Below are 14119 nucleotides of genomic sequence, written 5' to 3'. Positions count from 1 at the left end.
AATCTTTCTTGTACACTGCGGGCTGTTCCTGTCTCCTGACATTCCCCTTACGACATACACCAGTGATAGCTTCCAGGTGACTTTCAAAGGTCACTTGTAAAAGTCAGTTCAGCAGTTATTTCCTGCTAGGAAAAGTAGTGGGTCCCAGAAGTAAAATATAGGGGTGTAAAGTGATATTACTTTAGAGTTAGCTATAACTCACATATATCTCTATAATGTTTGAAAGTTTACAAATCACTCACAACCATCATGGAGGTAGATGACAGTGGTTTTCTTGCTCTGACACTTGCCAAGACAATCAGCTCTGTAGAAAGAGTACAAGGACCACTTTAGGAACATTAGCCCAGAGGTTCTGGGTGTCCCTGCTTTTATCTGCTGCCTACAGGCAGCTTCAGAAGGGAAGAGAAGCAAATGCTTTCATTCAGGCTATTGTCAGGAATCCTTGCCTTTCTGTTCCTGAACATGCATGGTCCTGCCTCGCTCATCATGCTAACAGCTTCACTAGTGTTTGGATTAAGTGTATTACATATGCTCATGCAGGGTTCAATATTATCCAATATGAGGGTAAGGTACTGAGTATGCCCAGAACTTTTCTGAACCGAAGACCTAATAGACAGCAAGCAAAAGTACCACAAGAATAAAACAAAACAAACGAAAAGCAGACAAGGGCAAAGTGTGATGGATTAAACTTGTGCCTAGAAAATCAAATGACATTAGTTTCTAGTACCTCAGCAAAGGAGATTTAATTTGTCCCCAGTAGTTAGCACTGGGCTTTCCAGATTTTCAGTGCTCAGTACAGTGCTGCTGAAGTCTGAAATTGGCAGGATGCTTATTGATCTTAAATTCCCGGTAGCTGTTCCAGCCACTGGGACTAGTGTCCCTTTGACACTCAGGCTAGTTTACTGCATAGCACTAATGTACAAAATACTCTGTACAAACGTTCAAATCCAGCCTCAGACACTAGCTATGTGACTCTGGGCAAGTCACTTAACCCTGTTTACTTCAGTTTCCTCATTTGTAAAATGAACTGGAGAAAGAAATGGCAAACCCCTCCAGTATCTTTGCCAAGTCTGTACAGTTGACTGTGTTATAGTTGAGAAAGAAAGAACTGCCTAATCCATGAAGTTTACTCTGTGTAAACCTTAAAGGGTTGTATAAAGGGAGGTTATTATTATTATTGCTGGCAAATGATTTCTATTTAATAGAAAATTATCTTACAAATGCCAGACCCTCAATTTGTTACGTTCTTTCTGCCAGAGGCCATCCCAGACCCTAGAAAAGCCTTTATTCTATCTCCTAAAATATTGCTCTAAACTTCCACTTCTTCATGGAATACTTACATTGTCAGACCAGATGTATATTATATTGTCTTGGTTATGGGATTACTAATATTCTCTGGTCTGCCCTGCAAACCCAGTTACAGCAGGAATCACATCTTCATTATGCCTTATAGTTAGATTAATTGTATATTTCTGAATAAGAAGTCAAACATCATAGTCTGACAGAGGCTATTGTTTTTCCAAAGTTTTGTTAAAAGTACTTTTTTCTTGAAATCAGGATCATCCAAGAAAATCCATACCTATAATATCAGGCAACAACAGCGAATCAAATTTGTTACTGCTTTAAGACCATGGGCATGAGTTGTAGATTTTAGAACCTTGATATAGGAATAAAAGAATTAGATAATTCCCACTCATCCAGCTGCTTTGCTGCTGCCCCAGCCAAGCTGTCCTGACTCCTCACCTGGCCTCTGCTGGGAAGCACAGGGAAATATCAATGAGCAGAGCATAGAAAGCTAATGCTTAGACAAAGCCATAGGCCAAGATTTGCTATTAAATCAACAGCTTCTGACCTGAACTTGATATTCCAAGCATTCTCCCTTTCAGAGAACCCCAAGGAGAATGGAGCAAGGAAACAGGGCTCCTATTTTTCAACTTACCTTCAAGTGAGGTCACTTTACACCCCTATATTTTACCTCTGGGGCCCCCTGCTTTTCCCAATAGGCAACGTTGTTGAGCTGACTTTTCCAAGTGAAGGACTGCACACAGCACCAAAGCTCAACATGGCCTCTTAACTCAAACAATAATAAAATAATAGTAACCATCATCATCATCCCTGGCATTGTATGGGGTTTTATAGTTTCCCAGGTACACTCTCCTGCATTATCTCATCCGTAGTTCTCCCAGACATATTGGTATCGCACTCTGAGTTTTTGCTACCACCCTACAGACTACTCATTGTGCATTAGCTACTTAGAAATAAAGAACTTTTTAATCCTGTTTTTAGGATTAAAAAAAGATATCAAAATATGAGATCTTTGGGAAGATCTCAAAGAATATAGCTTACAAAGTATGAACTGTTAGCCTGGGAAAACAATTATTTCAAGTCAAGACCTGACTTATATCTAAACCACATTTGTTTTATTTTTTTTGTTCTAGACATGATTTCATAAGTTTAAAGAGAACTCCTTGTGGGGAAACTCCCTCCACCATGCAGATCAGCAACTCATTTGTAAACATATTATTAGAGAGTTGCCCAAGGCATTGAGAGATGAAGTTACTTAAGATCATTTAATTAGATTAAGATTAAGGTCACAGATACAGTATAGGCCAAAAACAGGACGTGAACTCAGATCTTCTAGACCTTAAGCCTGGCCTTATTGTTTTTGGTTTTTTGAGGGGTGTTCTGGTGGTTGTTTTCATCTTATTTTGTATCCCCAGCACTCAGCACAGGGCCTGGCATATTATAGTCACTTAATAAATACCTATTGACTCAACTTAACTTTAGCTTTCTAAAAGAAACTCATGTTCACAAGATAAACAGCTCCTTTTCTCAGATTAATCAGTAATAAACACATTTAATTCCATGGTTAAGAGCTGAGAAATGGAATACTACTGAAGCAAGGGATTATCCGAATGGTTTCTCTCTATATGAATACAATTTGCTTTTCCTGAAGAGTCAGCAGAATGAAACTAAATTTATGTTTGTTATATCATATGAAAGTATCTTTCTCCATACATGAGATGAATGAGAGGCTTTGTCGGGACAGGTAAGTGTCATTTCCTTTAGCTCCCCATGTGTTCTGTAAAACCATGTGGATTACCCATCTCAGCAGTCAGCAGCACCTCCAGTAGATACGGAACAGGGAAGTGGATTTGCCAGCCATGGCAGCTACTCCCCAGCAGATTCCAGAGGTAGTTATTGGCTGTGGCTTCAGTTATCTGAGGACGTGTCACATGTTTAGGCTGTTACATGATCTATCCTGGCTGCCTTATGCTCCTAAAAGCTTTTTCCATGCAACGACTTTTTACACATTTTTAACAATTGTGAATGAGGTGCCATGTGACTCCCTAATGAAATCTGCAGGAAAACTCTTCTGTAGCTATTTAAATAAGGGAGGGGAGCTCTCTTACTGACTGACTCTAAGCATTTTTGCATGGAAATAAACTAGCCAAACCTACCTAATAATTGTCCCCTCTATGGGCCTTTCATGTGCTCAACCTCAACTATATATGTATGTGTATACACATATTTTTATGGAGCAAAATGCCCAAGAGCAAGCCCTCGCTTTGATTTATGGATTTCCTTGGTGATACCTGGTCTCAAGTCAATGTAATACAAAGCAAAAAGCATGTATAAGATACCTACTGTGTGCCAGGCACTGGGGATACAAAGACAAGAATAAAGCAATCCCTGTCCTCAAGGCGTTTACAATCACATACTATTCCCAACAATGAAAACACAACTTCTTGTCAAGATTCATCAGATTTTCTTTTTTTAAATCTCACCTGAAACTAAAGCTTTCCAGGCAATTTAATCATGAGTAAGGTAAATGTAAAGGCCAGACATTTTTAAAAGACATGAAACACATATATGAATGAACGCTTGCACTGTTTCCATTTGCCTTTTTAAAATCATAGACGTGCTTAGGAGTTCTTAATCATTATGGACTTAAATTATTTATAATTAATTATTTACACATTTAGCACTTCAATTAGAAACCTATGCAAAAATCCAAAAGTGGGGAAATCAACATTGCCAAGACAAATTCTTTCAATCCAGAGAAAATTTTGCTATATTCCTTCAGAAAATGAAAGAAAATCACACAAATAATTGAGTCAAGATGTTTTTCTCTACTACTGGCATATTTGTAGTCTGGTTATGGGAGTATGGGTGTAAAGAGAGGGATAGCAGGTTATTGTGTAGTGATAGGATAGTGAGGTGGGAGTGAAAATATCAATTAAACATTTTTTAAACGCACAGGAAAAAAAACAAACCAGACAAAAGGAGACACAAAAAATAGAGTAACTGTGTTACAGTATACCTCCTGTATTACTGACCTTGAAAAAGTCACCTAATCTCTCAATGTCCAAGGCAATTCTCTAAGATTATAAGTGACAGAGCAGGAGGAAATAGGCATTAGTAGATGAATTAGACCTATGTCAATGGAACCAGTCTATTTGGGGTTTTTTGTCTGTTTTTTGTTTTCCAATAAGAGTAGTAAAAAACAACAAATTATTTTCTCCCTAGTACTTTCCCATACAAGAAAAATGCTATATCATTTCAGTCTGCAATATATTCCCAAGCAGAAGTACTATAAAAGACATCAAGGATTCATATGACCTCAGAAAGAGAATGAAAAACAATTAAGGGGACAGTCTGACTGCTATACTAGAATCCCTGAGGATGTTAAAAGCCTGGGGGGAAAACCAATAGGCACATCCTCTATGGAGGAATTATGCAAAAAACTAGAGGAGTATCCATGGGATAGAAAAGTCTAGAATTACTACAATCTGTACTCATGGAGTCCCAACAAAATTACTACTTTTATTATTTCCCCTGTGTTTACACACATAGAGGAAGGAGCCTGATAATAGCGGTAGAGCCAGCCTACTAAAAAGTAAGAGGAAACCTAAGAGGCCAGGTAACCAAAACGTTAGACAAATAGACTTGTTCCTCTTGTGCTGACATACACGCATGTTCCCCAGTCACCTTAACCCACCCAATTGTTACATCTTGATCAACTTGAAAGACTAAACCTTTTTAAAAAACATCTTTTCTTTTTGTCATGAAATTAACAACCAACAAACTCGAACATTTCAACATAGCGAGAAAGATACTTATATAGCAAACAACCTGAGTTTTACAGTTAAAAAAGAAATGTGTGTGTGTGTGTGTGTGTGTGTGTGTGTGTGTGTGTGTGATTTAACGAAAGAAATAGAGCTAACTATATCTGTAAATTTACTGGTCTGGGGAAGATTCTGATGAGGAACCTCCTCTACCAGTGTGCCTGCACTGCAATTTAAATTTTTAAACAGTGACCTAGAGCACAGGGTTCCAAGGTCACTATGTGTCAGAAAAGGCACTTGAACCTAGGTCTTCTGTACTCCAATCCTCTACCTCACCCCTTTTTCTTGTTCTCTTTGTGTGTATATATATATACGTACATGTATACGTAGCTCTCTCAATCTCCAAGTTACAGAGGAGATGATGACCTACGTTGGCAGAGGGATTCACTCCACCTGGAAGTTTCCAGGACCAATGAAATCATGAGTCGACTGTAGCCTCTGGCCCTATCCAGTTTGTGCATAAATGTATGTATGCTTTGTTTTGCTTTCTTTTTAATAGTTCAGATAGTGAGGATTCATTTTGATACCAGGCAGAAGATTACCCATTTTTCAGCTCTTAAGAAATGAATGATCATAAAGAAATCATAACAAAAGAATATGAAAAGACTAAATTGCTTTGTTTGGAGAGTGGTTTTTTTTTTAATCTCTTCCAGAAGCTTGTGTACCAGACCTCTTGGGCTATGAACTGATTAAAGTACCCTGAATCAGAGCTAATCACAAGGACCACCCACTTTTAGAATTTAAGACTAAAGTGAACAATAAGGTCAGGTGAGGCAGGTCATATCTGGCTACAAATTGAAACTGCCACACGGCAGCAAAAAAGACAATTGGCATGAACAGTACTTCAGATATAGGTACATGTGAAGATACCATGATAATCTGGCAGATTTAAGATTTATTGACGATGAAACATGAAACAACCCTCAGCAGAGCTTTTAGCCGACTCTGAAATTGCTTGTACTTCTCAAGCCAGACTGCAAGACAGAACGAAAAAGATCTGATGGATTTTAGGGGCTTATCTGATGAAAAGCACATGGCACATGAAAGGTTTCAAAGAAAGATAAGGTACATGAAAGCAATGAGAGTTGGCACATACCTCTGCCCCAACCCAGAGACTCTACAGTGACTCTTCATGAAGATTCAATCTAGGACAGATTTCCACAACCTTTTCATTTTCATTTCATGTACATTGATGCATCTGTGTTCATTCTGAGTTTCCAGGTCCCAAAGTTCTCATGGAAAATGATGGAGACCCAAAGTCACCCAAGCCGTGTATCTTTTACTCTTACTCTTTTCAAGCTGAGACCCAGCATCATATGAAAAACACACCTCAGATTCCCCTAAAAAATAAAAATTATGAGGAGCAAATTGTCAACATTTAGGGAAAGTCGAGATTAGGAGTTTTAAAAGTTTGTATATTTGAAAATCAATACAGTTAAAATTAAAATAGAAATATTAAAAGATGGAGAAAAAGATGGGGAGGGAATCTTTGCAACAAATTTCTCTGATAAAAGTCTAATTTCCAAGATACATAAGGAACTGATTCAAATATATAAGAAAAAGAGCCATTTCCCAGTAGATAAACGGTCAAAGAATATGAGGGAGAAGTTCTAGACTATCAACAGCCATATTACCCCCCCCCCCAAATGCTCTGAATCACCAATAGAGAAATGCAAATTAAAGCAATTCTGAGGTTCCACCTCACACCCATTGATAAACATGATAATAAGGGAAAATAACCTGTTGAAGGGTCTGTGGGAAGACAAACACATTAATACATTGTTGGTAGAGTTGGCAAGTGGTCCGGCTATCCTGAAAAACAATTTGTAACTGTGCCCCAAAATTTGCTAAGCTACATATGCACTTTCATCCAGAGACACCATTACTAGGCCTATATTCCAAAGAAATTAAAGAAAGAGGAAAAAGAAAGTTACATTATCTATGTGTGTGTGTGTTTGTGTGTGTGTATATATATATATATATATATATATATATGTATACTTGTGTGTATACACATGTGTATATATCTACATATATAGATAGATATACACACTGATGTCTGTGTATATTTATATATACATACACATACATATATGTGCACATGTACACAAATGTGTATTGTAACCACATGCATACAAACACTTGTATATATGCATGTCTATGTTGTACATTCGTATACATGTGTGCTTATATGAATATATGTATTGTGTTTATGTGTATATATATAGAAATACAGATATAGAAATATACATATATCTCAGCTCCTTTTGTAGTATCAAGGAAGTAGAAGCTAAGGTAATAACCATTAATCAGCTGAACCAATTATGGTATAAAACTATAATTCAATAGTATTCTGCCATAGGAAATGACAAAGGGGCAATTTCAGAGAAACATTAAAGCTTTGATAAGCTAATGAAGACTGAAGTCAGCAAAACAAAGGGGAAAATATATATTAACAATATTGTACAGACAAACTTTGAAATACTTAACTCTGATTAATGCAGTGACCAGTCATGCTGGTAGAGAATTGATGAGGAAGCATGCATTTCGCCTCCCAAGAGAAAGGTGAGAGACTCTGTAGAATAAGGTATATGTATTTTTGGACATGACCAATGTAAGAAGTTTCACTTTTCTTTCTTTTCAATAAATTGGAGGATAGAAGGGAGATAAATTAAATGTTTGGTCATTGAAAAAATAAAAGTTTTTTTAAAAGCTTGTGTGATTAAAGAAGAGATAGAAAACCCAAAAAGCTACTCAAGGATATGAACAGAACTGATCAAAGACAAAATGATGAAGAAGGCAAAGTGGGTCCTTAGTAGCATATCCTCTCAACCTATTATATCATACCCTTCCTGTCTCCTTGATTTGGGTCCATCTTTACCTACCCTTTTGAGTATCCACAACAATAACTAGAGTTGTATGGCTGGACCTTTGTCCCAAGATGCCAAAATGTCAGCACTGCACACTGACACCACTGTCCTAAAAGTTCTAGGTAACTAAGTTTCATAAATTAGTCATCTATGGATAATGTTAATGAGTTTTATCCTAACTAAAAGATTTTCATTTTAAGGCAAGTTAAAAACAAGTAGATGCATTAACCCAAGGAGGATCTTCAGGTTACCTGCAGAGATTGGAGGGGAGAAGTGTTAGTGCCTGCTTTTATCACATCACATGAATGAGCAACTCCTTCATTTATACATAAAGATTAATTTGGGCATAAATAAAGGGACTTTAACCAATATGACTCGGAAGTTAGATCCTCAATACATAGAAAATGGAAAAATGTCTAGTTATTAGAAGAGCAATCAGGAATAGAGAACTGCAGTTCAATAGTGTGTCAAACATGGATAACAGACTTGACCTTGATGCTTGCCCTTTGGAGACCCAGCTAAAGATATTAAGCTCAATCAATCAACAAGCACCAGACATTTTGCTAGGTACTGGGGTTACAAAAACAAGAAAAGAAACTGCCCCTGCTCTCAAGGAGCCTGGTAACAACAACAACACGTATCAATTTCAGATTTGCAAAAAGCTTTTTTCCCCTGAGAGTACTATAAGGTAGGTACCATTTATTATTATAACAGAGGGCTCAAAATCTATTTGCATAAAATCTCCTCGTTGTTGGAGATTAATTATTCAATTCTCCATTCCTTCATCAGATGAAGATTTGGTGAGAGCTTGGGAGAGAAGAGGTCCCTGAGATGCCTTCCAGCTTTGAAAAAGAAGAGTGATGATTCCACATTTTCGTCAGAGAGAGGCCCTTGAAAAAGGTCAACATGTAGAGGGGCCAGCACCACAATCAAGTCCCTATACCAACTTACCACATTAGAGACTTCAGGGAATTTGCCTTTGCATAATATCTAGGACTCTCCCTTGGTTGAACTGAGACATCTCACTCACAGTATTGTCTGATAAGTTCTCATCTGCATGAATTTTCTTATTTCTCTTTGCTCTTAGCTTAGATAAATGAGTTTGCTCAATATTCCATAGTTATGGTCTTTGTATAACTGGCATTTGGTGGGAAAGGAGTCTAGCCTTGGATATGTGGCTTACTACCCTCCTATTCTGTTAAGGGATAGCAACCAAGATCACAGCTTGAACCTAACAACACCTATGGGGTACAAAAACATATAATTTTAGCCTCGTATTCCGTTTCTGAGGAGAGCATAGTGACCATACTCCTGGTTCCCATCTCCTGCTTTTTCTCTTGACAATAATAAAAGTCTCCCTTAGAGAAGTGTGAGTGGAGAAGACTCTAGAGATATCTGTTCATGACTCCTTGTAAAGTCAAATCTAGATACTAGACACATATAACCTACATGGACAACACAGCAGAGACACACAATCACATACATGCAACTTACATTATCACTGTCATTTTATAGATGCCAATTATCACCATTATTTAACATTTACAGAGCACCTATACCCCCTTAAAACCCTAATCTGATATGTTATAACAGAATGGGAGTAATCCTGGCATCTCAAAGATTGTTCCAGTAGGATGAAAGCTCTGGCAGGCCCCACCAAGAGAGAAATTTGCTTCAGTTCAATTTAACAAAGATTTATTAAGTGCCTACAGTGTGCTAAGTACTGTGTACTTGGACATGACCAACGTAAGAAAAGTTTCACTTTTCTTTCTTTTCAATAAAGTAGAGGATAGAAGGGAGATAAATTAAATGTTTGGTCATTGAAAAAATAAAAAAATTTTTTAAAAGCTTGTGTGATTAAAGAAGAGATAGAAAATGCAAAAAGCTACTCAAGGATATGAACAGAGCTGATCAAAGATAAAATGATGAAGAAGGCAAAGTGGGTCCTTAGTACCATATCCTCTCAACCTATTATATCACACCCTTCCTGCCTCCTTGAATTGGGTCCAACATTACCTACCCTTGCAAGTATCCATAACCATAACTAGAGTTGTATGGCTGGACCTTTGTCCCAAGATGCCAAAATGTCAGCACTGAACACTGACACCACTGTTTCATCTATAGAGATGAAAGAAAGAAAGAAAGAAAGAAAGAAAGAAAGAAAGAAAGAAAGAAAGAAAGAAAGAAAGAAAGAAAGAAAGAAAGAAGGAAGGAAAGGAAGGAAAGAAGGAAGGAAGGAAGGAAGGGAGAGAGAAAGAGGAGAGAGAAAAAAGAGAAAGAAAGAGAGGAGAGAAAGAAAGAGAAGAGGGAAGAAAGAGAAAGAAAGAAAGATAGATGAAAGAAAGAAAGAAATAGAAGAGAGAAAGAAAGAGAGAGGAAAGAGAAAGAGAGGAGGGAAGAAAGAAAGAGAGAAAATGGAGAGGAAAGAAAGAGAGAAAGAAAGAATGAAAGAAAGAAAGAAAAAGAAAGAAAGAGAAAAAAGAAGGAAAGAAAGAAATAAAAAGAAAGGAAGGAAGCAAAGAAGGAAGGAAGGAAGGAAGGAAAGAAGGAAGAGAGAGAGAAAGAGGCGAGAGAAAAAAGAGAAAGAGAGGAGAGAAAGAAAGAGAAGAGGGAAGAAAGAGAGAGAAAGATAGATGAAAGAAAGAAAGAAATAGAAGAGAGGAAGAGAGAGAAAGAGAGGAGGGAAGAAAGAAAGAGAGAGAAAAAATGGAGAGGAAAGAAGAGAGAAAGAAAAGGAAAGAAAGAAAAAGAAAGAAAGAAAGAAAGAAAGAAAGAAAGAAAGAAAGAAAGAAAGAAAGAAAGAAAGAAAGAAAGAAAGAAAGAAAGAAAGAAAGGAAGGAAGGAAGGAAGGAAGGAAGGAAGGAGGGAGAGAAGGAGGAAATAAGGGAGAAAGGGAGAAAGCAAGGAAGGGAGGGAGGAAGGGAAGAATGGAGGGAGGACCGGAGGGAAGAAGGGAGGAAAGAGAGGAAGGGAGGTAGGAAAGGAAAGGGAGGGAGGGAGGAAGAAAGAAAGAACCTTCACCTTCAAACAGTTTTCATTCTATTGAGAAGACAAAAGGTACGCAAAGAAGTAAATGCAAAATATGTACACAGCAAATTGGAGCAAGGGAAAGCACTGATGACTGGGGGGTTGGGAAAGGCTTCATATAGGAGGCGGTGCATGAGCTGAGCCATGGATGAAGCTCAGAATTCAAAAAGGAAGATGTGATGGGGGAGAGCATTCCAGGCATAGAGACCAGCCTGTGCAAAGTCATGGAGGCTGGAGACATGTCCTGTATGGGGAATAACAAGTTGAAAGGTTTCAAGTTCAGGCAAAGCAACCTCTCTTCTTCCCAGAATGCCAGACACTGAGCAAGGGCCTCTGGCCAACCATTCCCCATTCTCCTCCATACTATGCCATCATGTCTCCAGTGCTTTCTGTCCTGCATGTCCCTTCTTCCATTGGTGAGTTCTTCCCAGAACCTCCATTTTGAGGAAAGTGCCAAACTAGGCATCCTTCCTTCTCCTGACTTCACCACCACAACACCCCACATCAGCTTTTTAGCTCCTTCTGTGTGGTCTTCCACCATTATAATGTAAGCTCCTTGAGTATAGGAATATCTTTTTTTATTTTAAAATAACCTTAATAATGTTATTTACTATTAGACTTTAGAAGTCCCAGCAACTCATAAATTTGCCTACTATCATGAAGAGGCTGTACTTGCATCAGCAGGGGGAGTACCCACACTGATGAATGAATGAAGTATTTTAACTGGTCGAATCGAAGAGGTTGTCGTTCTGCTGCATTTGTTTCATATTATCACAAACCCAACAGGAGTAATCACAGTAATCCACTTGTATTGTTGTCGATGCCGGCCAACAGCATCCAGATTAGGATATTCAAGTTTAGGCACAATCCCCATTGCCCCGTGGCTTGTCTGGGTAGGGCTAACCACCTCAGCAGTTGACTGTTGGCACTGAGCACATACAACTGTTTCTAAATGATTCCAGAGGTGTCTCAGCCTGAGGGGGGAAGAATTACTTTAGACTCAGAAGGAGAGCATGGTTAAATGTCTCACTTATCCATAGGTCAGCCTTCCAGCAACCTCAACCATCCAGAACACAGCTGTGAAACCACAAATAAGCTAAAAAGGCCTCTGAGCAGCAAATTGCTGTCACAAAGCCCATAACAACTCCCATTTAAATGGTACTCTAAAGTTTACAAAGTGCTTTCCTTTCTGCAATAGGGCCCATACTGTGACTCTGATAGGAGCATAGAATCAAAGATTTAGAGCTCGAAGTAATGTTGGAGGTCACTTAAGCCAACCCCTTCATTTTAACAATGGGGGAAACTGAGACCCAGAGAGGTAAGGTGACATTACAGGAAGTAAACTAATTTTAACCCAGGTCCTCTGATTCCAAAGCCCATGCTATTTACTTTTTATGCACCATAGCTGTCTCAAAGAAAAGGCAGGAACATTCTCAGGCCCCCTCCATGAAACCTAGCTACACATAAACTTGAAAAACACCCTGAAGATACTATGACAGGGTAGCTGATCACCAAAGAAAGAGACAAAAGAGATGTCAAAGCACAACAGTCTGATGCCATTTAAAATAGGACTCACAGCCTTACAAACTTCAGTAGTGCTGGAGAGCATCCCTGTCCTGCCATACAGGGCAACCTTTGATGTTCATCATGATAACCCTAAACCATAAAGAAAGGGGTAACACTTGTTCCACATCTGTTATGTGCATTAAGAAGGCAGGAAAGCCCAGAATGCATAACAATTCAAAATTAATCCAATCTTTTCAACGTTTGGTGACACACAATAAGGAATTCATGCCATTCATGAGAGCAGGTGTGGCAATAATAATAACAATCATCCTAACCACAGTAACAACTCCCCATTGCATCACATTGTATCATTAAACAGCTTTCCTCCCAACACAAGGTAGCCAGGACAACTGTTATGAGTTCCTTTTTATAGATGACTTGAGGAGGCTCACACAAAGCCAGTCAATGTTGGAGAAAGAACCAAAGCCCCAGACAACCAAGCACAAATGTCCCATTGGCCTGCCTCCAATAAAAGGCCCAGTTCATACTTTACACTAGGATCCCCAGTACCTAATAATAAAGTAAATTAAGTTCCTCAATAAATACTTATTGAACTAAATAAAGTGTTGGAGTTGGGAAGATCTGATTTCAAATCCTGCCTCAGACATCTATTAGCTGTGTGACCCTGGGCAAATCATTTATTCTCTCTCGGCCACATTTTCCTCCTCTGCAACATGAGGATATCACCTCCCAGGGTTGTTGTGAGAATCAAATGTGCTAACGTACAGAAAGCAGTTTGCAAAACTTAAAGTTCTATACAAATGCTATATGATCATTATTTACTAACTGATTAATTGAAGGCCTAAAAAATTGACTCCCTGTCCTTCTCTGTAATTTCTTTTAATGTTCTTTCCTTTACACTGCTGTGCTCATTGTATAGATTTTTCTCTTGATTCTGTCTCTAACATTCCCTCCTCTGCTTTAGTTAATGTAAGTCATCCCAAGTTTCTCTGAATTATTCATATTATAATTTTTGTGGCAGAATAATATTTCATTACATTTATATAAGTATAAATTTATGAGGACAATTCTTTTGCACATAAGTCTTTCCCTCTTTTACTTTTTTATACTAACTAGCCCTAAATTTCAACACCATAGCATGTCTCCAATTATTTCAGATGGTGTTTCAAAACTCCAAATTTTTGGAGGTGTGTTGAACATCTTAAGATCAAACAATGATAGAGTATCTCAAATGTTAAAAATCTTAGCATCGGTAACCTAGAACGATCTCATATCTTTCCCAAAAAATTGCCAGGCAGTTCATCTTCAAACTTCTTTTTAAGACTTCATTTGGTATTCCTAGGAATCCTATCTCAAATTGCTTTAATTCCTTCAAACCAGCATGGACTCATCTCTGTTCAACATTTTGTATTCTAATCCAGTTCTGCCATCCAGAGTTTTCCAACTTCTCCTAAATCTTGGAGATGGTCTGATTTGAATTGCAAATATATAATGCTATTGCTGATGTTCTGTTCACACACATTGTTCAGTTCACACACACATAGTAAATTATCTTTGCCAAGATTT

This window comes from Trichosurus vulpecula, chromosome 1, assembly GCF_011100635.1.
Source record: "Trichosurus vulpecula isolate mTriVul1 chromosome 1, mTriVul1.pri, whole genome shotgun sequence".
NCBI lineage: Eukaryota > Metazoa > Chordata > Mammalia > Diprotodontia > Phalangeridae > Trichosurus > Trichosurus vulpecula.
Note: the sequence above shows the minus strand (reverse complement) of the source record.